At 36.5% G+C, this 21829-nt stretch overlaps 1 pseudogene; it reads right to left on the bottom strand.

The window, feature by feature from the left end:
- Nucleotides 1-1011: 1011 nt before the first annotated feature.
- The window catches only part of LOC119523995, a 47690-nt pseudogene continuing 26872 nt past the window's right edge, over nucleotides 1012-21829 (bottom strand).

The raw sequence follows: 21829 nt of genomic DNA, 5'->3' as shown, positions 1-21829 counted from the left end.
TTTTTGAAGAACATCTTACACATAACTGCTTCTCCACTCTGAGAGACTTCCCAGAGAGGTGAAGCAAAGGCAAGCCCCTCAAATCAAACAAACACAATTTCTTGGGGGGAAAGTTCTGTTCTGCTTCCTCATGAGCCAGGCACACAGTTTAGGAATGCAGGCTGCCAACTTCCAGACTGCTGCCATTCCAGGGATGGGGTTGGGGAAAGGATAAGTTAAAAAGCCATAAGACTTTCCTGCTATGTTTCAGTGGTCTTTCTCCTGATTCAGTATTTATTTAGTTTCTGTAAACCTTTGACTATTTTCCAGAGTTCAGATAAAGTTGCTTCTGACAGTTTTTGCCATTTTTATTCAGTGTTTCTGGGGAAAGATGGGTCCCCAGGGTTAGCTACTGTACCATTTTCACTGATCACTCTGTTTTGTGAATGATGTTTTGAAGTTCAAATCCTCAAGTTCATATCTTAATTTTTAAAAGAAACACATACACTATTTTTCCTAGAAGGAATAACCAATCATGAGAAAGACATAACTAGAAATTTCTCCAGAATTGATAAACTTGTGAAAATCAATAAAATAATTTATTTTATATATGCAAGTCAAAATCTTGTTTTTACACTTAAATTTTTGCAAATTAATAAAAACATATCCATATTGCTCCAATATAAACCTTTGTATAAACATTAAAGGAAAAATACACATTAGTTTGTTTTGCTTTTAGTGCTTCCAAAGAATAGAATGTGCAAGTCCACCTGAAGACTTTCTGCCCGCATCATATGCAATAAAAAAAAACAAAAGTCAGGGGTTAGGGCAGCCTCAGGTGCAGTTTGTAATGTCTCTAGAAAATATAGAAGCAAGTTGGAGGTAGATTGTTTGGTGACTGCACCTGCCTCCTCCCACAGAGAAATAAATTACAGGGATGCCTTTATAGTTCAATAAAGCCCGAATAGCAGCTTCCTTACTCATTGATTCAAACTATGCTGAATCTTGCATGGTTTAAAAGGCACAACTAGAAATTGTTGAAAACTTTTATTCAGCACAGAGAAGATAACCAGTTGGATTCCGTACACCTTATCTTTCTAAAGGATATACTAAGGGCACTAAGTAGTGCTCCACCTGCAGATGGCCCCTAATCACTCTGGAAATGCCAAGAATGGCAAAGTTCAGATGAGTGAACCTTTATCACTTGTGGTAGGGGTAGCAATTTTTATTGAATTTAGCCTGCTGAGTTAATAATTTAGCCTCCTCATGTGGGAAAACAAACAAAAAAAACAACAAACTATGCTTTCAAAGGAAATTCTTAGGGCAAAAGCCCAGCTTTTACTGACAGAGAATCATAAAATTAAAGAGGCTTCACAGCTTTTTCTTAGCCTCTGGAAAGCATTCCCCTCGACTGTCACATTCCAGGAAGTTTCAGCAATATCTACGCTGTTCTGTTTCACAGCACAGAAAACTTGTCCTTGGTTCTCATTGGTCTTTGCGATAACGTGATGATCTGTTGTTGATGTGATTAACTTTGTTGAGAAGATGGTGGGAATTTATTTTTTCTAGTATCTTCTCAAGGTACTGAATTAAAACTCGTCTTTTAAACCTGAAAATAAAGAAACATTTCATTAATCAAAAGATATCCAAATAATTTCTTCAACATGATAAAGGACATATATAAAAAACACATAGCTAACATTATAGCCAGTGGTAAAAGACTGCAAACCTTCCCCCTGATGTCAGGAACAAGACAAGGATTCCTGATTTTCACCACTGAAAGATCTACACAGAGAAATTAGGTAAGGAAAAAAAATAAAAGGAAGCCAAATTGGAAAGGAAGAAATAAAACTATATTTGCAGATGACATGATCCTTTATGTAGAAAGTCCCAAAGAATCCACAAGAAAACTACTAGAGCTAATAAATGAATTCAGCAAGGTGGTGGGCTACAAGATTAACACCCCCAAGTCAGTTTCAGTTGTGTTTCTATATACCAGCAAAGAACATTCCAAAATGGATATTAAAAAATTGCATTTCCAATAGCATCTGAAAGAACAAACTACTTAGTAGTAAATTTAACCAAGAAGGTAAAGGACTTGGACACTAAAAACTATGAAACACTGCTGAAAGAAATTAAAGAAGAACTAAATAAGTGGCAAGACATCCTGTGTTCATGGATAGGAAGACAATATTGTTAAGATGTCAGTACTGCCCAAGCAATGTACAGATTCGACACAATTCTTATCAAACTCCCAGACTTTTTTGCATAAATGCAAAAGCTGATCCTCAGATTCATATGGAATTGCAAGAGGCTTCAAATAGCCAAATCAATATTGCAAAAGAACAAAGTTGGAGGTCTCACACTTCCTGATTCCAAAACTTAATACAAAGCCACAGTAATCAAAACAGTGTGGTATTGGCATAAAGATAGCCATATTGACTAATGGAATACAATTGAGAGCTCAGAGATAAGCCCTCACATCTATGGCCAATTGATTTTTGATAAGGGTGCCCGTGCCAGTTTGGATGTATTACATCCCCCAAAACACCATTATCTTTGATGCAATCTTGTGGGGCCAGTCGTATTAATTAGGTTGGAGTCCTTTGATTAGGTTGTTTCCATGGAGATGTGACCAACCCAACTGTAGGTGAAAACTCTGATTAGATAATTTCCATGGAGATGTGGCCCCACCCATTCATCTTGGGCCTTGATTAGTTCACTGGAGCCCTATAAAAGCTCAGACAGAGGGAGCTCACAGCAGCTGCAGCTGAGAGACATTTTGAAGATGGCCATTGCAAGCAGACTTTTGCTGACATTTTGGAGAATGCCATTTTGAAGCACAACCTAGGCACAAGCAAATGCCACCCACGTGCCTTCCCAGCTAACAGAGGTTTCCCAGAAGCCATTGGCCATCCTCCAGTGAAGGTACCCTATTTTGATGCCTTACCTTGGACACTTTATGGCCTTAAGACTGTAACTGTGTAACCAAATAAACCCCCTTCATAAAAGCCAATCCATCTCTGGTGTTTTGCAAACTGGCAGCATTAGCAAACCAAAATAGTGCCAAATACATTAATTGGGGAAAGAACAGTCTTTTCAACAAATGGGCTGGGAATACTGGATATCCACTTACAAAACAGTGAAATTTGACCCTATTTCACACTATATAAAAAATTAACTACATGTACCAAGGAACTAAACATTAACTAAACCCATAAAATCCTCAGAAGAAAACATGGGGGGGGAACCTTCATAGCTGTGGATTTGATAGTGATTGTTTAAATATGACAACAAAAGCACAAGAAACAAAAGAAAAAACAGATAAAATGGACTTCATCAAAATTAAAAACTTCTGTATATCAAAGGACATTATCAAGAAAGTGAAAAGATAACCTATACAATGGGAGAAAGTAATTGCTAACCATATATCTGATAAGGGTGTAATATCCAGAGCATATAAAGGACTGCTACAACCAACTCAAAAACAAGAAGACAACTAGCTCAATTTAAAAATGGGCAAAGGACTTGAATAGACATTTTCTGAAGAAGCTATACAATGGCCAATAAGCACATGAAAAGACACTCAATATCACTGGTCTTCAGGGAAGTGCAAATTAAAACTACAGTGGGATACCCCTTTATACCCATTAGGATTGCTATTATTAAAAATTATAATAATAATAAGTATTGGCAAACGATGAGGAGAAATTGCAACCCTAATATATTGTTGCTGGGGTTTAAATGGTGCTGCCACTGTGGAAATGAGTTTGGCAGCTCCTCAGAAAGTTAAGTATAGAATTATCACATGACCTGGCAATCCAACGTCTAGGTATATACCTAATAGAATTGAAACAGGGATTCAAACAGATATTTGCATGCCCATGTTCATAGCGACATTATTAACAATTGCCAAAAGATTGAAGCAACCCAAGTGTCCATCAACAGATGATTGGATAAACAAAACATGGTATATACATACAATGGAATATTATTCAGCCATAAAAAGGAATGGAGTTCTGATGCATGCCACAATATGGATGAAATTTGAAGACTTCATGTTGAGTGAAATAAGCCAGACACAAAAAATCAAACATTGCATAATCTTGCTCATATGACAAAATACCTAGAATAAGCAAATTCATAGAGACCAATAGTAGATTACAGGTTACCAGGGGATGGGGGGAGGTGAGAGGAAGGAGGACCCATTGTCGAACAGGTGCAAAGGTTCTGTTTGAGGTGATGAAAAATTTTGGTAATGGATATTGGTGATGGTCATACAATATTGTGAATGCAGTTAATACCACTGAATTACATACTGAAAAGTGGTTAAAATGATAAATTTTGAGTTGTATACATATTACTAAAATTAAAAGATTTAAAAAAATTGAATTAAAAAGGCTTGTAAAGAGGAGCTAGAAAGAGGAGATAGAAAGAGGAGCTTAAAATCTACACGGATTATCAAATACATCCTCATGGAAAGATATGGTTTAGCAAATACCAAAAGTGTCAATTATGGGCCTAATCCCCCCTCAGACAACAATAGCCTGGAAGTCCCTATGGACTTAGATGAATGAGTTAGACTCATAAAATATCAATCTAAATGCCTGTGGAGCCAGCATTAACTATGAGTGAAAGCCAGTCTTTGAGAAAAGCAAGGCAGTGCCTGTTCCTGCCACTTTTCTGGAAGGGGTCTCTTGCATAAGAAAAAAATATGATGAGTTCCTCTTTACACTCACCTTGCTGCTTCCTTGATGGTAAATTCAACAAATTGTTTCTTGACCTCCAGAGATCCTTGTACTTCTTCAAGCAAAATGAAAATTATTTCCTATTCTGAAGATATTAAAAAAATTGTCAATGTTTCTAAAAATATGAACAGAAAATACTCCTCAGCCTTTGGGCATCATCAGTAATCATTCACCATGGGCTAGAAAGTTAAATATAGTTTGTATTTTAAACCTTAGATCTAGATATCTGCACACACCTACTACAAAAACTCTTGTGAACACTGAGTATAGTAGGCTGAATAATAGCTCCCTAAATTTGTCCATGTCCTAATCCATGGAACACATTAATATGTTACCTTGTATGGCAAAAGGCCATTTGCAGATGTAACTAACTTAATGAGATGGGGAGATTACCCAGAGTTCTCCCCGTGGGCCAAATGTAATCACATATGCCTTATAAGAGGAGGCAGTCAAGTTAGGAAAACAGAGAAAATACAAGGATTGGGACAAAGGTCCAAGAGGAGAGAAATTGCTATCCTGCTGTCTGGAAGATGAAAGAAGGGGCTTTGGACCAAGGAATTCATGCATCCACTAGAAGCTAAAAAAGTAAAGGAAATGGATTGTTCACCCAGAGTCCACAGAAGGAATGCTGCCTTGCTAACACCTTGATTTTACCCCAGTAAAAATGATTTCAGAATTCTGAATTCAAGAACTGTAAGACAATAAATTTGTCATGTTTCAAGCCATGAAGTTTGTGGTAATTTGGAACAGTAGCAACAGGAAACTAATACGACAAATAAAAAAGCCAAAAAAAAAAAAAGTGTATTGATCCTTTTATGTCAAAATAAAGAGAAAACACTTTAAAGTGGAAAACTCAATTCTGAAAAAAAAATGTACCTGAAGAGAAGCTTAAATCTAGTCTAAATCATAGAATGAGAGTAACCTCCCATTGTGTTTACTGATCAATGTTCTTTCACTACTTACTTCGTCCAAACTTTCAAACTTCCTTCATTAACTGATGCTTTATATCAGCATTGATCCCCTGTGCCATAGCAGGAGTTATTTGTGTTGTATTCAGTGCAGTTCCCAAAGAAGACATGGGTGTGACCTTTTGGTCATCTACAGAGAGATTGCAGTTTATGGTTCCACTTGCAAGAGCATTACTATAAGGTTTGTGAATCAGTCCATCTTTCCTGAGACAAGTTACATCATTAGACAGAGAATCCAATTTGTTGGCTGAAATACCATCTCCAGCCACATGCACAAGCTCTGGGGGAACAGACTTTGACAAGAAGGTGGTATTTGACCATTTTCCATCTTTTCCTCATGGCATTCATGAATGACAGTAGCATCTGGAGACAAATAAGAGGTTGAGCTTGAGGTAGGTACATTTCATCATCCACATATACACCCCTGTCCTTTTCAGTTTCTAAGTAATTATTTATTTTATAAAGCAGAAGGACGTATCAGGTAGGAATCTCAAACCCCTCATATTGAGCTCAGGAAAGACAGCACAATAAAACCACTGTCTCTTCTTTTTGGAACTACAAATACATACAGAAACCAAGTAAGAGAGTACAATTAAACATGCACAGATCCCTGGCACTCATGATTTCGCTTTGTCTTGTTGCCCTTCACAGGTTGCAAAAGCTGCAAGTTTCACTTGATGTCATGATTTCTGAAATTTGCATATAAATTTCCCTGCTTTACTGAGTAGGAAGCCAGATAATGTGGGGCACCCCCCCCCCACCTCAACCTCCCTCTTTTCTACCTCCAAAGTTCTTAGAAAACAGAGGTGGCCATTAGGTTTGAATGCTCCATCGGCAATCCATCACCAAACATCCCTGACTGGATCATGCTCCTCATCCTTCTCTCTGTCTCAGAGGAGTGGGTTTCTTTTACTCCAAGCCTGACACTTCTACTTCATTTATTCAGCCTCCTCTGTGCCAGGCACTGTGCCACTATATAGGGAGCAGCAGTGAACAAAACAAAAAGAAACAATTCCTAACCTTATGGAACTTACATTTTCTTAGGGAAGTGAGACATTAAGTACACCATATGCAAACAAAATTATTACGGTTTGAATTTGTGTTAGGAAAGAAGCAAGTAGGGATGTAATCGAGAGTAAGAGAGGACAGGGAGGTTAAGCAGGGCCTTTCTGAGGAGCTGTCCTTTGAGCAGAGCCTTAAAAGATGAGGAAGAGCTGGTCATTAGAAGATCCAGAGGATGAGTTCTGGGAAGTGGTAAGGGCAAGTGCACAGGCCATGAGAAGGAATGAGGCTGGTACAAGAGTAAGAGAGAGCAGAGAGAGCAAGGAGGAGACTAATTAGAGAGGTTTTAGGAAGAGGATGGCAGGTGCCAGTTCAAGCAGAGCCTTGTAGACAACAGCAAAAAGTTCAGATTCTTTTCTGAGTGTGTGGGAAGGTTGATGAAGGATTTTTCAAGAGAGGCATGGCATGATACAAATTTCTTGTCATCATGATCACTCTGGCCACAGGGCAGAAAGTAGGTTATATGGGGACAAGAAAGGGATGCAGGTAGATCAGAAGAGAGAGTATTGTAGAAGCTTTGTGAGAGATCATGGTAGCATAGACTGCTAAAGGATGGAGGGAAATGGTGGTATTCAGGATTTATATTGGATGTCAAGGTGCATGGAATTTTTAAGGGATTTAAAGTGAAAGAAGAATGAAGCTAAATCATAGCAACACTAAAGTTTTTCACTGCACCACTGGGTAGATGATAGTGCCAGGGGTGTGCAGGAGCTGGCAGACAATGGCTTGTGAAAGCAGTTTGTGCCCAGCAATTCCTGAGGATACATTCAGGGGCTTTACATTGGCAACATGAAATAAGCCATGTTGGGAATATTTACACTGCGGACATCATCAAACACTACAAATCAGGGTGTCTCTACCCTCCCACTCCCCCTCACCTGTGTATAGCTGGTTTTTAAAGCTTTACCAGCATACTGCTAGTTGGTGACATTAACTGAGATGGAGAAGTTTCAAAATAGAGCTGGTCTGGAAAGGGGGAAGCATAAGAGTTCAGTTTAAAAACATGGGATCTGTTGAGTTTTGGATGCCCATTAGACACTTAAGTGGAGATGCCATGTATGCAGTTGAATTTGAGCAAGTTGTAGTCTAAAAGTATAACTGAGGGTGTTGCAATGTAAATCATACTTAAAGCCCCAGGACCACATGGGATCTTCTAGAGAAGATCGAGCTTTGGGGCCCTACAATATTTAGGGGTAGGGTAGAAGAAGAGAAACCAGCAAAGGAGAATGAAAAAAGGAGAAAGAAGGGAAGACAGAAAGTAAAGTTGGGTGTAGGGAAACCCAAGGTTTCCAAGGGGGAGATAGCGAACACTTGTGTCAATGCTGCTGAGAAATAATGGCAACAAGCAATAGACACTGGTAAACCTGATGAGAACAGACTCAGTGGAGAGGAAGGGGCAGAGCCAGATTTGACTGGATTGAGGACAGGCAGAGCAAGTGCCAACCCATCCTCTTGTTGAGCCCATCCTCTCCTACTGCTCAGCAACCAACTTTCTCCTTCTCACTCTTGCAGCCACTCCAAATGGTTGAACCTCCTTTTGCCTTGCCCTGGCAAAGCAAACATGCTCACATCTCTCCATCCCATGTTAATTACTATTTAAGTAAGGATCTTATTTCTTCTCATATAGATTGAACTCCTCAAAACAGGGTGTCTGCTCGCTATAGGGCTTATTGTACCTACCATGTAGATGATTTAATAATGGCTTACTTAATGAATAAAAACTGAACACAAAAGAAACAAACACAAGGAAAATAAGATTGTTTAGTGTCTTAGGTTTTAGGAGCCATAATGAAATCACAACCACTACTCTATACCTGTATGTACTAGGGTGGGTTTTATGAGGTTTGGATAAGATGGGGACCACAAGGCTGAGGGTGGTCCCTTTCTGCCCACATGGTTAGTTACAGTAGGTGGTGTTTGTGGTTTCCTCAACAGCAGGGACATACTCCGCCTTCTCTTAGATGTCACAGGACTGTTGGGTTCTCCGGGACGTTTTACTTTGCTTTGAGGCCCTGCCACAAACTCATCTGCTTCATCGATCATCATTCCCTAAAAAACATCGATGAACATATTCCATTGAAGACAAAAATCTAGCCAACACAAAATTGCAAACATTCTTCATATGCTTATACACCTACTGGATTAAATCATTAATATAAGCTTTAATCATGGGCCAAAGAGTTACTATTCCCCAGCACATACTCTGTTCTTAAGAAATACAAATAAGTTTTAGTCCAGTCTAAGTGAAACAAGGTCAAGGGTGAAATATAAGCTGTCATCCAAAGCCAATGAACAGCTTTCATGAACCAAAATGGGACAAACCCACGGTTGCCTATTTGAAGAATTACAAATCATTTCACCCTTGTTGGGGGAAACAATTCCTTTTTTGTCCTTTAAACTGATCATTAACAAATATCCGTGGTCAGTATACAGATAGTGGATAAGGTGGAAATTTAATTCCTTCAACTCCTAACTCCATAGAGATCTAAGTATGTCCACCTTGTGATGGGTGGGGGGCTTTTCACTGTTGGGAATAGATAAAAGATGAGAGCCAGAGGTATAGAAGGTAGGATTAAAGCTGCATTCATCCAAAGATAATCCAAGTATATGACCTCCATTATTTGAAAAATTTGTGATAAATGACTTATTCATACTATTTCCATTTCCCATAGAACAAAAATGCAGAAAGGGGGAAAACATTTTCATTGAGCATTTACTACCTAACAGGTAGTGTTCTAAATGCCTTACAGGTATTAACTCACTTAATATTCCAAAAGCTCTATGAATTAGGTGCAATTATTATCTCCATTGTTATAACTAAGGAAATCAAGGCACAGAAAAATTAAGAAAACCTCCAATTAACTGAGAATTGAGTGTAAGGTGGAATAGCTTTAAGTCTAGTTTTGTTACAGATGAAATTACTGCATGTTATATACTTTAATATCAGTGGTCTATTCCATCAGTGCAGGTCTAATCAAATTTGTTTTCATGCATTAATGGTCAAATCAGAATGTCATACACACAAACACTCCACAAGAATATCCCTAGTAGGACAATCCAATTGTGCAATATCCCCCAATACTTCATATTTCAAGAGGAACACTTAGTCATTGTCTAGATGGGGCACTAATGATCTATATAACAGAAATGGAGGAAGTAGATCGTGATCTCAATATTAAAGGAGTCAGTGTGAGGAGGGCAGTGGGAAAGAAAACAGACTCTGAAGCTAGAAAGATGTGTGTTCAAAACCTAGCTCTTTCTCTTACCAGCTGTGTCACTCAGAGCAAGCCATTTGACCACTGTGACCCTTGATTTCTTTTTATTAAAGAGGGGAGAGTAATAATCAGCCTTCCAAAATGGTTACAAGCATTAAATGCAGTAAGTTACAACACTAGCTCCTAGTAAGTATCCAATAAACGGCAGCTATTATTCCTGTTCAATCAACACTCTTGCATCAGGAGGCTCCTGCTTTCCATGAGGACCCTGATGTCATATTGTGTCTTTTCAATAACCAGAAGGAGAACCTCTGATTTTTATTCTTCTTTCTACGAAGAACAGAATTAGAGTGCAAGAATATCACAACTTAGGCAGAAGCAGAAATAGTTATCCTACCTTCTTATCTTGCTTAAATAGACTGCCAAAAGTGTGGAGTCTTTTAGGTTGGTCTGGATCAATCTCTTGGAGTGGAGAAGCCAATGTCTTTAGATATTCTTGATAGTTGCCCATTTGTGCAACTGGAATATTATGAAGGGAATCTGCCAAATCACCAGAAAAGAAATTGACAATAAACAACTGAAGTGTATGATCCTTTGGGAGGACATGGTCATAGTCTACTACTTCTGTACCAAATACAGCCCAGAATCTCATATCTAGCATCATCCTTTTGTAGGATATAGAATTATCTCCCTTTATTTCAGTCACTACTAATTCTATCAATACTCCATTTCAGTCATTACTAAGTCCACCATTATTCATGCCAACAGGCTCAAATCATCAGACCTAGATAAAACCCTTTACACTTCAAACCAGTTTTGAGAATGAGCTGACCTCTCTTATACCACCACTCCAACACACAAAAAAAGCACTCATACTTATTCTCATTTGGAAGTACCTAGATTCTATAGCAGTCTTTTATCATCCAGGGAACCTTGGGTAGTGGGCCTTAACCTCTGAGAATTTGATTAAATCTACAGACTTTCTTCCTAGAAAAGTCCCCTTATACCCAAATCTGGTGTATAATTTCAGGGAGGTGGTCAGGTTAAGATTTGTTCATTTTAGTGGACAGATGACCCCACTTAAAATTAACATAATGGAGTAATGAGGAACTGTAAACAGTTACCAATTATCCTGGACACTACCAGGTTCATTACTTTCATGGAAATGAAGAATTCTCTGTTGAACTCATCACCATAACGGTATGATCTACTTTTAGGGTATGCAGACTCCAGAATCTGAAAGACCTACGTTCTGCCTCTATCTTTCTGACTAAACTGGGGCAAACTACTTAAATGTTCACACTCAATTTCCATGTCCCTAAAATGGGGATAAAACAGTATCTATCTCATGAGGAATTTTGAGGATTACAAGAACAAAAGCACAAGAAAAATAAACTTGTACCTGAGCAGAAATATGGAGTCAGTGAAAATTCAGTGAAACTCTAAACATTAAAGCATTGCAAAATAACCTAAACTTTATGCAATAAAGACCCTTGTGTAAGTTAGACTTGACATTTTCACAGTCAATGAAAAGTACTTCATTGTTCATTTACCTTCATCTTGTCCAACAATAAACTTGTGTGTTCTCAGCAGATTGGATCTCATTCTGGTTAACTGGTCTAAAAGACGACTATGTGGAATATCATAAGCTTTTCCATACGTCTGAGGTTTCAAATCCTGTTTGAAATGAAGCAAGTAATTGTTTCCCTGAGGCAATAAGTTACCCCTGAGGCATTTAATAGAAAGTTAATATTCAACCTTCTTCAAATCTTAGTGAAGATATCTACATTCAATACAACTAACTATATTACAATTTTTCTAGTGGAGAATTTCTTTTCACTGACTTTGTTCTGAGTTCTAATAGACCCTCAAAGTATTAAAGACATTGGGAATATACTTTAATGTATGTCATTTAAAACACAAAATCCTGTTATATACTTGCAGCAGCATTAACTGCTGCTCAGATTCTAGATATTTTCCTGTAGTAGCCTTGGAGGTATGCCACTGGGATCTCCCTTCAGGAAAGAAATGGCTACTCTACTGGGAAGAGTAGGATTGGCTGTAGCCTCTTGCTTCAGTGTGTTTGAATCTGCTGAAGCATTTGAGCCAAGACCTTTTTCTTCCAAGGTTGTCCCTAGACATTGGCCAAGAATGGTGAGAGTGTTAGTGCCTGGATAGTTCTGCCCAATGTGGACCTTCTCTATAGGAAATATTGGTGCCAGATTCCCCGTTGGGCTGGCCATGAATTTCTCCAACTTCATGGCTGCCTAAGTCCCTTCAAACCCAATCCTCCTTACTTTCCCCCTCCTCTCACAGGTACAAGGTCAGCATTGTGGTCTGAAGGCTCTCCCTGCTTAATCCTGCTTCCTCTCCCCTTTATATTTCATGGATGTCACCCTTAATAACTATCATATGCTTTTAATTCTGTTTTGGCATCTGCTGGCAGAGGGACTCAACCTACACAATTCCTAAACTGGTCCTATTAATAATTAGTAAGTCAAAAATAGGATTATAATTATTTCAAAACTAAAGTAATATGAAAGACATAAATGTATCAGCAAAGTTCAAACAAATGCAACTATTTCTATCACAATTTACCTTGTTTAAGAGCCCTTCTTGGAAGCCAGCAAATTCTTTGGTATTCAAATCTGCCAGTCTTGGTGCAGTTTCTCCTGTAATTTCTTTCAATAGTTTTCTAAAATTTTTACTGTGAGCAAAGAAAACTCCACCTCCAGAATGATTTTTCACTTTGATTCCAGTTTCCTGGGGAGGTTTCTTCCCCACTGATGCTAGTATTTGTTCTGACTCTAGTTTGGTCTAAAATGAAAATACATACCATGTTATGAAAAGACTTATATTATCATTGTCTTTTTTTTACTATGTAAGAAGGATTATACTTTAAGAACCCAACAGAACAAAATTTCAATTGCAAATCAAAGAAAAATGGATAATTAAACTTTTTCCTGTGCTTTTCTGTACTACTACAGCAAACAGAGGGGGAAGGGAATGGAAAGACAAATAACTTTAATACTTTTTTCCTCTTGTCTAGTGTCAAAATTATAATTGAATTATGGACAGAATGAAAACCAGGGATAAGAATTTCATTCACAGACATTTAAAAGCACATTTTGCTATTGTAAGTCTAAGTCAGCATATTCATCTTGGACCCAGACAAAAGGTTTATGACTCTGTATTTATAAACATAAACTAGGGTTGAAATTCAGGTTGCACAGATTGGCATTCTATCTTAAAAAATTAAGCTGTGTATTTTTAATATTGGACCATCCAAAAAAAAGTCTCAGAATGTAATGCTTCATTTAATAGCTATTGACAAGGAAATACTTTTTAATGTATAGTCAGTAAGTTTCTTACTAACTTACCAAAAAAGTCCTGAATAGATGTTATTATACCATATGGGTAAATATTGCTTGAGGCAGTGTTGTACCAATATATTGCATATTGGTTATATTATCTGTTTTGCATACATCTGAGATAATTCAAGGAACACGGATGACATAAAGCTGTTATTAATTAGCAATATCTTTTTTCCACTAAAAGATGGAATGCCACCAATGTTCAGTAAGCCCAAAATAATTATGGATTTCTTATGGTTTGGTTGGAGATATTTATTATTTTTCTCCAATTACTGGAATTAGTATATGTTTGTTATCTTTCAAAAATGATTAAGTCATGAAATAGCCTTGGAAGCTCATTTATAAAAGTATACAAGCAAAGTGTTCCAGAAGGTCCCAGATCTTATTAGTTTCAACTCTGTTCACTATCCTTCCTTCTTGCCATCCTTCTTGCTGACACTGCCTTAAAGGTCCAAGGTAATCATCAAAAAAAAATCAATAGATCAATAGATAAATAAATAACCGAAACAAAACATCATCATCAACAACAAAAGCTCTATTAACAGAGAGGAAAAGGGGTTAAGGGGACACTTGCTAAATCTGGGTTGGTTTTACATTCTGTTGCATTTATGAGCACACTAGACTGGTAGGAGCTGGCAAACTCCACGTGGTACTTAAATTTTTCCAGTTCCTAGCAAGGTGTGTCAGCATCCTAACTGTGGAGCTTTTTCGGTTCTTTAGTGAAATTGGACATGTTGCTTAATATTCTTTTTTCTAAAGGCCAAGTTTCCAAACATATCCACCTTGAAGAATTATAGTCACTGATAGTGCTACTACTGTTCCCTACCTGGGAAGAAATTTGTGCAGAAGACAAAAGTAAAACTGCAGTATCAATTGTCATATAACATAACACATATGTATGGTAGTAAGGTTTAACTTGGTAGTTCTCAAACATTTCCATCCTGCAAGTATGGACTAAATAGAGGTGAGAAGTATGATAAGGAGGGGTGAGTGGAGGATGAGGTACTAATAGAAAGGGGCAGGTAAGGGACAAGGTGAATAATGGTAAATGAGGTGGAGGGGTATAAAGGAACAGATGGAGGGCAAGAAGAGAGGAGATTGAACTCCACTCTTAAGGTCCCCTTGGGGCCTATCACCCTCCAGTTTGAGGAACACTGGTCTCGTCTTCCCCCCCATCCTGCTAGCATGTGAGTATAAGGCCTTCATGTGCCTGAAAACTAATTCCAGGTAATTCATTTAATCACAGCATGCCTCAGTGTGCTGATCTAAAAAAGAGGGGTGTTCTAGCCCAGAGTGATTTGAGGTGAAACTAGATTGAGGATAGACAAAATGTGACCCATGAGATAATTCTGTTAAGCCTCTGCCCCTCTTAGGCCACAAATTATCAACCAGCTTGTGGGTGGGACAAACTGGCAAGCAAAAGGAGAAATGGCACAGCATCAAATGATACTGACAGACCCTTAACTGCAGTTTAATGGTGAAGCTAGAAGCCATAAGAATCACATTATTACTAATCCATGAAGTGTAGAAATATATACACATTTAATTTTAAAAATTACAATTACACTAAAGAATAAGGAAATGCACTTCTGAGGGCAAAGGATTTTTGTTTGTTTTTACCAATACTACCTGTTGGCTGAGTTTTTTAAGGTAAGAGATAACACTGTAACTAAGTCCACAATCTAAATTATCTGATATCAGATTTGGAGCTCCCATCATCCTTAGTGCTTTCTTTAATGGCTATAAGGAAACAAAATACACAACAGTAAGAATAGAATAAATCTTAAAATACTCAAAGTTCAGTTACAAGGGGCAAAGGGACATGATTCATTTCTTAGAAGTCAAGGTGCTGCACATAAAACCAAATACGGAACATTAAAAAGTGGCAATGAAAATAGCAGAGAAGTAAAGAGCAGAAAGTAAAAAAAAAATCAGAAGAGAGTGGGATAAGAAGAGCAAGTAACAGCAAATTCAAACAAGTAAATTTCTTTCAGTCATAAGTCCCAAATCCTAAAATTATTTCACACTGCATTTTATTGTACACCCCATTACTATCAGGGTAAATATTAACACATCCCAATTTCTCCTCCCAATGACAACAATGGTACCATTTAAGACCAACTTTCCAACTCTAGAAACTTGACTTAAGGTTTACCAAGTTAACCTCTGAAATGATTTTGATACTCGATTTCGGTTATTTACCAGTTCAAAATCATCATGAATACTTTTCTCAAATTGTGAAAACCAAAGTGAGGCCAAATTGTGAAATCCCCAAATTATTCTTTTGGGATCTCTCTTCAGCTCCCCCCACCTCTTGCCATGCTTAGGAAACATTTATCTGGCAATAAGCAGATATGACTGCAGATTTTTTTTCCAGAAGGAAAACTCACATAGAGAATTTCTAGAGTTAAAAAAGGAAGTTGATTGTAATACATAAATCCAGACTTATTTATTCTATGTTCCAAATTACAATCTCATAAGGTTAGTTTTAATAAGAGAAACATAGGTGTGTTTTATAAAAATAACCACAGCAGTTAAAGGAAATAAACTCAACAGTTCCCCTTTTGTGCCGCCATGGCATCTCCAAACTCTTAAACAGGGTTTGAGAAGACAGTGACAACACAAATACTGCATTCGAAAATAAAAAGACAACTATCTTATTTCAGGGATAAAGCTTTTGATTCATTGACATTTCTTATGGCAAGAATTATCATTTATATGGTTAGCAAAGATATACATATAAATACATACTAATAAGAAGTATGGAGGCAGAGTTTTTAAGTAGCTGTCAAAAGCTTGTCACCACTTCAGATTTGGCTTAAGCTTGTGAACTTTAAACAAGTCATCTGTAATAGAAAAGCAAATAAAATATTCCATCATTCCAGTCCTGAATTCCCAAAGGTAAATCAAGCAATCCCCATGTATTATATCATTTACTAGAAATCTCAAATGTCAGTTACATAGATGAACCTTTAATTGGAGTTTATATGATTGCCTTTTTTGATGGTTGTGGGGTTTCTCAAAATTATATATAGAATTTTCTAGAAAACAAAATAAATTTTCATGCTGCATATTCCCCTTCTATCTATGAAACTACATATAAGATAATGTTATAGCACTGATTGTGATTCATTAAAATATTTTTTCTAATCTGTCACATGTTGTTAACTCTATTTAATAACTTTCACCTGTAGTGAAATCCATGGTCGCTGGTTGAAGGAGTAACACCTATATTCTTTAAACATAGAGTGCTGTATACTTTTTGCTAAAAGGTTGAGTTAAGAGACTTTACAAACACATAAGAACAAAAGCCAGCATCTAATTTCTAGGCAATGATGATGAGCTAAATTTTCTTTTGGGTTTTCCTTAATCTGCACATACTATATTTAGCAATATTTCACCCTCACTTAATATCTTTGATTTTAGTGGTCAACTTTTGGTCTCAAATACTAGTTAATAACTGGGTGATGGCACCACTTATAGCAAGTAGTGGTGGTAGGTTGAAGTTTAAAATTCTATACAACTAACGATTCTTGAATAGCATGTGCATTAATACAACTAAAGATATTTATCTGAAATAAATTGACATTCCATATCTTTTCACACTCAAATATAGTTATTTGGATAAGCTAAATATACTATATATGCTATATGAAAATTTCCAAAACATCTCATTTTTTCTTCCCTGGGTAAAAAAAAAAAAACTTCTTTCTAATATAATAATTCAAAATTGGTATCCCCAGACATCAACATGAACTTGCCACACTTACTACAAATACCAAAGATATTACATATCCACTCCGTATTTTGTTTCTTCTGGTTTTATTGGTTCTTATCCAAAAAGCAAATGCTTTGTATGGAGAGACAAAACCATCCCTTTGCCACACGCATAATTTCTCTACAAATAGAACTATCCTTGGAAATTCTTAATTACTTTAGTTAAGAAAAGTGACTACATATATTCTTCTTTTTACTGCTATAATAAATGATTCACTCCTGCTGAAACTAATTTAAGTTTACAAAGTTACAAAGTCATAAAATTTAGGGTTTTTTTGTTGTTGTTCTTTTGGTACAGGATGGAAAGAGCAAAGAAAATAAAAGATCTGAAGGGATGCCTGGCTCACTGCAGCAAGGAAGTCCTCTAAAGGCCATTCATATCTTGACAGAAAGGAGAGAGAGACCATGGAAATACTCTGTTGTACTGCTTTCTTATGTGGAGTCTGTTGGAATTAGGCAGATTTGGAGAATTACTGACAGATTTAAAATCCACAACATTAGAGAGAATTTTAGATACAAATAAACAAGATAATCAGAATTAAAAAGAATAATACTCAATATTTCTAAAAAATCCAAGTGGGTGATTCCATTGAGGAGCACTTTTAGCCTATTTCTTGACAAATTTTTTAATGGAGGATGGAGGGGAGAAAGAAAATCTTTCACAGCTTAAATTAGGAGTAGAGAGCTCTTAAGGTGGGCACTGCTTTAGCCACTATCTTTGTAGCTCAGAAAATGATTTTGATACAGATGGAGTCTCTAGGACAGTGCAGTAAAGATGGCAAACAATGGGCTAATCAACATTTGAAAGATAAGGAGATGAGAGTATAGAAGAGAGTAAAGTTATACTGTCACAACACTTCAAAACCTACTGACATTTTCTCTCCCAGGTCCTTTCTCCCCATTTTCCTCTTCAAAGAGGGGGAAGACCTGAGTTTGAATCCAAGGTCAGCCACATCCTTAGCAGAGTGAGTTTGGAGAGACCACTTCATTGTTTTGAGCTTCCATTTCTATAAAATGGGTGTATTGATAATTGCCTTATCACACAGGATTTTCCTAAGGAACTAGATTATTGAAGTGAAAACACGTATAAATAACACTGTATAAAATGAAAAGCATTTTATGTAAAATATAAAGCATCTGACAGGGAGGGATTGGCATGCATGCATCAAATTGTCTTCCTGTTCTCTATCCCCACATCTCTCCCTTTTTTCTTCCTGACCATAAATGGCTTTAATATGGAGGGGAATTTTATTTTTTGCACAATTCCCTGTTTCTTAATTTTAAAAACAGGTGAGTTGAATGTGGTATATTTCTTTAAGAAAAGAATAAAAAGCAAAGTTGCTGTAAATACCCCAATTTCTGAAGTTGTTGGCCCTCAATAGAAAAAATAATTTCTAATTGAGAGGTAACCTCTTTGCCAACTGCAACTACCCAGTGGCCACCCTACTGACATGATTCGTCTGGTAGCTCATTGATTCAATTGAACTTCATTTATCTATCACCATGAAGTGAGACGTTTCACATTTTCCAGGTAAGTTTTGGTGCTTAAATAATTATACCTTTGTTAAGATTACTTCTGATGGAGATCTTGCATTAATTAATAAAGAGAAAACTGGAGTAGCCATTGTGGACAATTATTGTAGTATGATTGTAGCCAAGAAAATTTCAAAAAAGAAAAATAAGTGGGAGAAACCAGTCTACCATATTTCAAGGCTTTTTATATGGCTGCAGTAATCACAACTTACAGTATCAGTGGAGGGACAGACACATAGATCAATGGAACAGAATAGAGAACCCAGATATGGCCCAACATAAATACAGCCAAATGATTTTTGGCAAAAGTGCAAAAGCAATTCAGCAGAGGAAAGATAGCCTTTTAAACAAATGGTGCTGGAGCAACTGGATATCCATAGACAAAAAAAAATGAACCTCAACCTAAGTCACACATCTTATACAGAAATTAACTCACAATGGATCACAGACACAAAACTATAAACCTTTTAGGAAAAAAAAAAAACAGGAGAAAACTTTCAGGATCTAGGGCCAGGTAAAGTGTTCTTAGACTTGACACCAAAAGCATGAATCATAAAAAGAAAAACTGATGAATTGGACTTCACCAAAATTAAAAACTTTTGCTCTGAGAAAGACCGCATGAAGGGCACAAAAAGAGATGCTACAGAGTTGTAGAAAATATTTGCAAGCCACATATCTGACAAAAGCCTAATGTCTAGAACATATAAAGAATTTTTAAATAGTTATAAAATCCAACAATCCAATAAGAACATGAGCAAAAGACATGAACAGACATTTCACTGAAGAGGATATACAGATGGCAAAAGACTAAATCAAAAGGTACTCAATACCATTAGCCATTAGGGAAATGCAAATAAAAACCTCAACACTTATCACAACATACCTATGAGAATGGCTGAAAAGAAATAGTGACAATTCTAACTGCTGGTGAGGATGCAGAGAAACTGTATAAACTCACAGGCTGTCAGTGGGAATGTAAATTGGTACAGCCATTCTGGAAAACACTTCAGCAGTTTCTTAAATAACTAAGCATGCAATTTTCCTCCTTGGTATTTATCCCAGAGATATGAACTCTTATGTACAAGCAAAAACCTGTACATAAATGTTTATAGCAGCTTTATCCACAACAGCCCCAAAGTGAAAACAATACAGATGTCTTTCAACAGGTGAATGGTTCAACAAACTGTGGTATATCCATACCATGGAATACTACTCAGCAAAAAAGGGGAATAGATTTTTGATACATGCAACAACCTGGATGAGTCTCCAGAGAATTATGCTGATTGAAAAAAGTCAATCTCAAAAGGTTACATATTGAAAATTTCAGTTATATAACACTCTTGAAGTCATAAAACTATATAAATGTAGAACAGATTAGTGGGTGTGAACAGCTGAGGGGGTGGAGACAGGAGGGAAGTGGGTATGGCTTTAAAAGGGCAACATAAGGAATTCTTGTGGCGACGGAAATGTTCTGTATCTTGACTATATCAATGACAACATCATGGATGTGATATTGTACTATAGTTTGCAAACCACCCATTGGGGGAAATTGAGAAAAGGGTACAAAAAATCTTTTTCTATTATTTCCTACAGCTGCATGTGAATCTACAATTATCTCAAAATAAAAAGTTTACTTAACAATATAAAAATACTATAAACAAAATCTGAGTGAAGATTATCTAGTCCAATCCCTTTTTTTCATAGCTGTGGAAACTGAGGTCATAAAGGCACATCTAAGAAAGGGGGGTTAAATAAATTAAAAAAAAATAAAGATATTTTTTCTGCTAGTAGTCTTATTAATCTCAAAGACATAACCTATATTTTATATCAGTGAGAACCAACCCTCAGAGGATATTTTTAGGTAGGACTAACAAATAAAGAAGATAGGTTTTTCAAAACAATCACATTAACATTTATGATGACCCACTCTTAACATATAACATTTTAAAGTACTGCTTTTTCAGTACACTCAATATATGTAGTGTTTATAGCACAGAAAAGCTCATGCTTTTAGTGGCCACATGAAAACTCAGTAAAGGTTTGATCCCTTTTACAAAATTAAGAAATCCCACGAAATCAAAATGTTCACAACTTTACCACTAGAAGAATACCATATGGTATTATATTACTCTAAAAGAATGTGGCTCTTCAAATGAGAAAACAAATGCCAGATACTTTTTTTGTACTGAGTAACAGTTTCTGGAATTGTTCTTTTAGAATTTTGCCATGGAAACCAGATTCTACAACTAGAATCATTGGGAATTTACTCTTGTACCTATTTCCTTAACTTGCTCCCCTGACTAAAACAGATGCCTCAAGAGCATTTAATATTCCTCTGTGGAGAAAATCATGCAGATCAATATCACCACAGAAGCCCTCTATTTTGAAGAAAATCATCAGATTCTTGGAGAGTTAACCTTAATCCATGTTGTTTTTGTTTGTTTGTTTGTTTTTTGCCAAATCTAGTCTACAAAAAAAACCACGTGGACTTACAACTGGGGGCAGGGGACACTGGAGCTTGCAACCTAAAGAACAGCATAAGAATCATGCACCAGAGGTTGTGTCTCTTCTTTTGCTGGATTAAAAAATAATAACAAAAAAGAAAACAAACAAAATGGAAAATACTATGCAAATTCCATCCTTCCAAATCAGTTTTTAGACTTTTATATATCCTGATATCAACTGTTTTTTACTACATTTAAATTGCTTAATGTGTGATCTAATTTGCATTTAAAAAATTTTAAAGATGATTCGATGACACTTATTTTACTTACCTAAAAGAGGGAGCAAAACTGGGTAGTTGTAAGGCATCACAAAGAGGTTTACACAAGTTAAAGTCATACTGGCTTTTAAATAACCAAATGGATATCCAAGTTCATTGTATTTTCCACTGCTAGTAACAAATACCTGAAATGAACATGAAGTAATGTACAGTTATGACAAGGATTTTATGTTAAACCAAACACACAAAAACCATCCATAGCAACATGTGGGGCACAATTTAATGATAATTTTAAAATAAGATTAGTGCTTTTAGCTTTTGGTTATGTCAAAATATATCACAGTAAATAGGAATGTTCAGACTGTGATTTTTTCATGAATTATACTGAGACAAAACCATTTTATGCAATAACCATCCAGAGCCCACAGGCTATATCAACAATACAAATACT

Source organism: Choloepus didactylus, chromosome Y (assembly GCF_015220235.1).
Source record: "Choloepus didactylus isolate mChoDid1 chromosome Y, mChoDid1.pri, whole genome shotgun sequence".
Lineage (NCBI taxonomy): Eukaryota > Metazoa > Chordata > Mammalia > Pilosa > Megalonychidae > Choloepus > Choloepus didactylus.
This window is presented reverse-complemented; position numbering and strand designations above follow the sequence as displayed.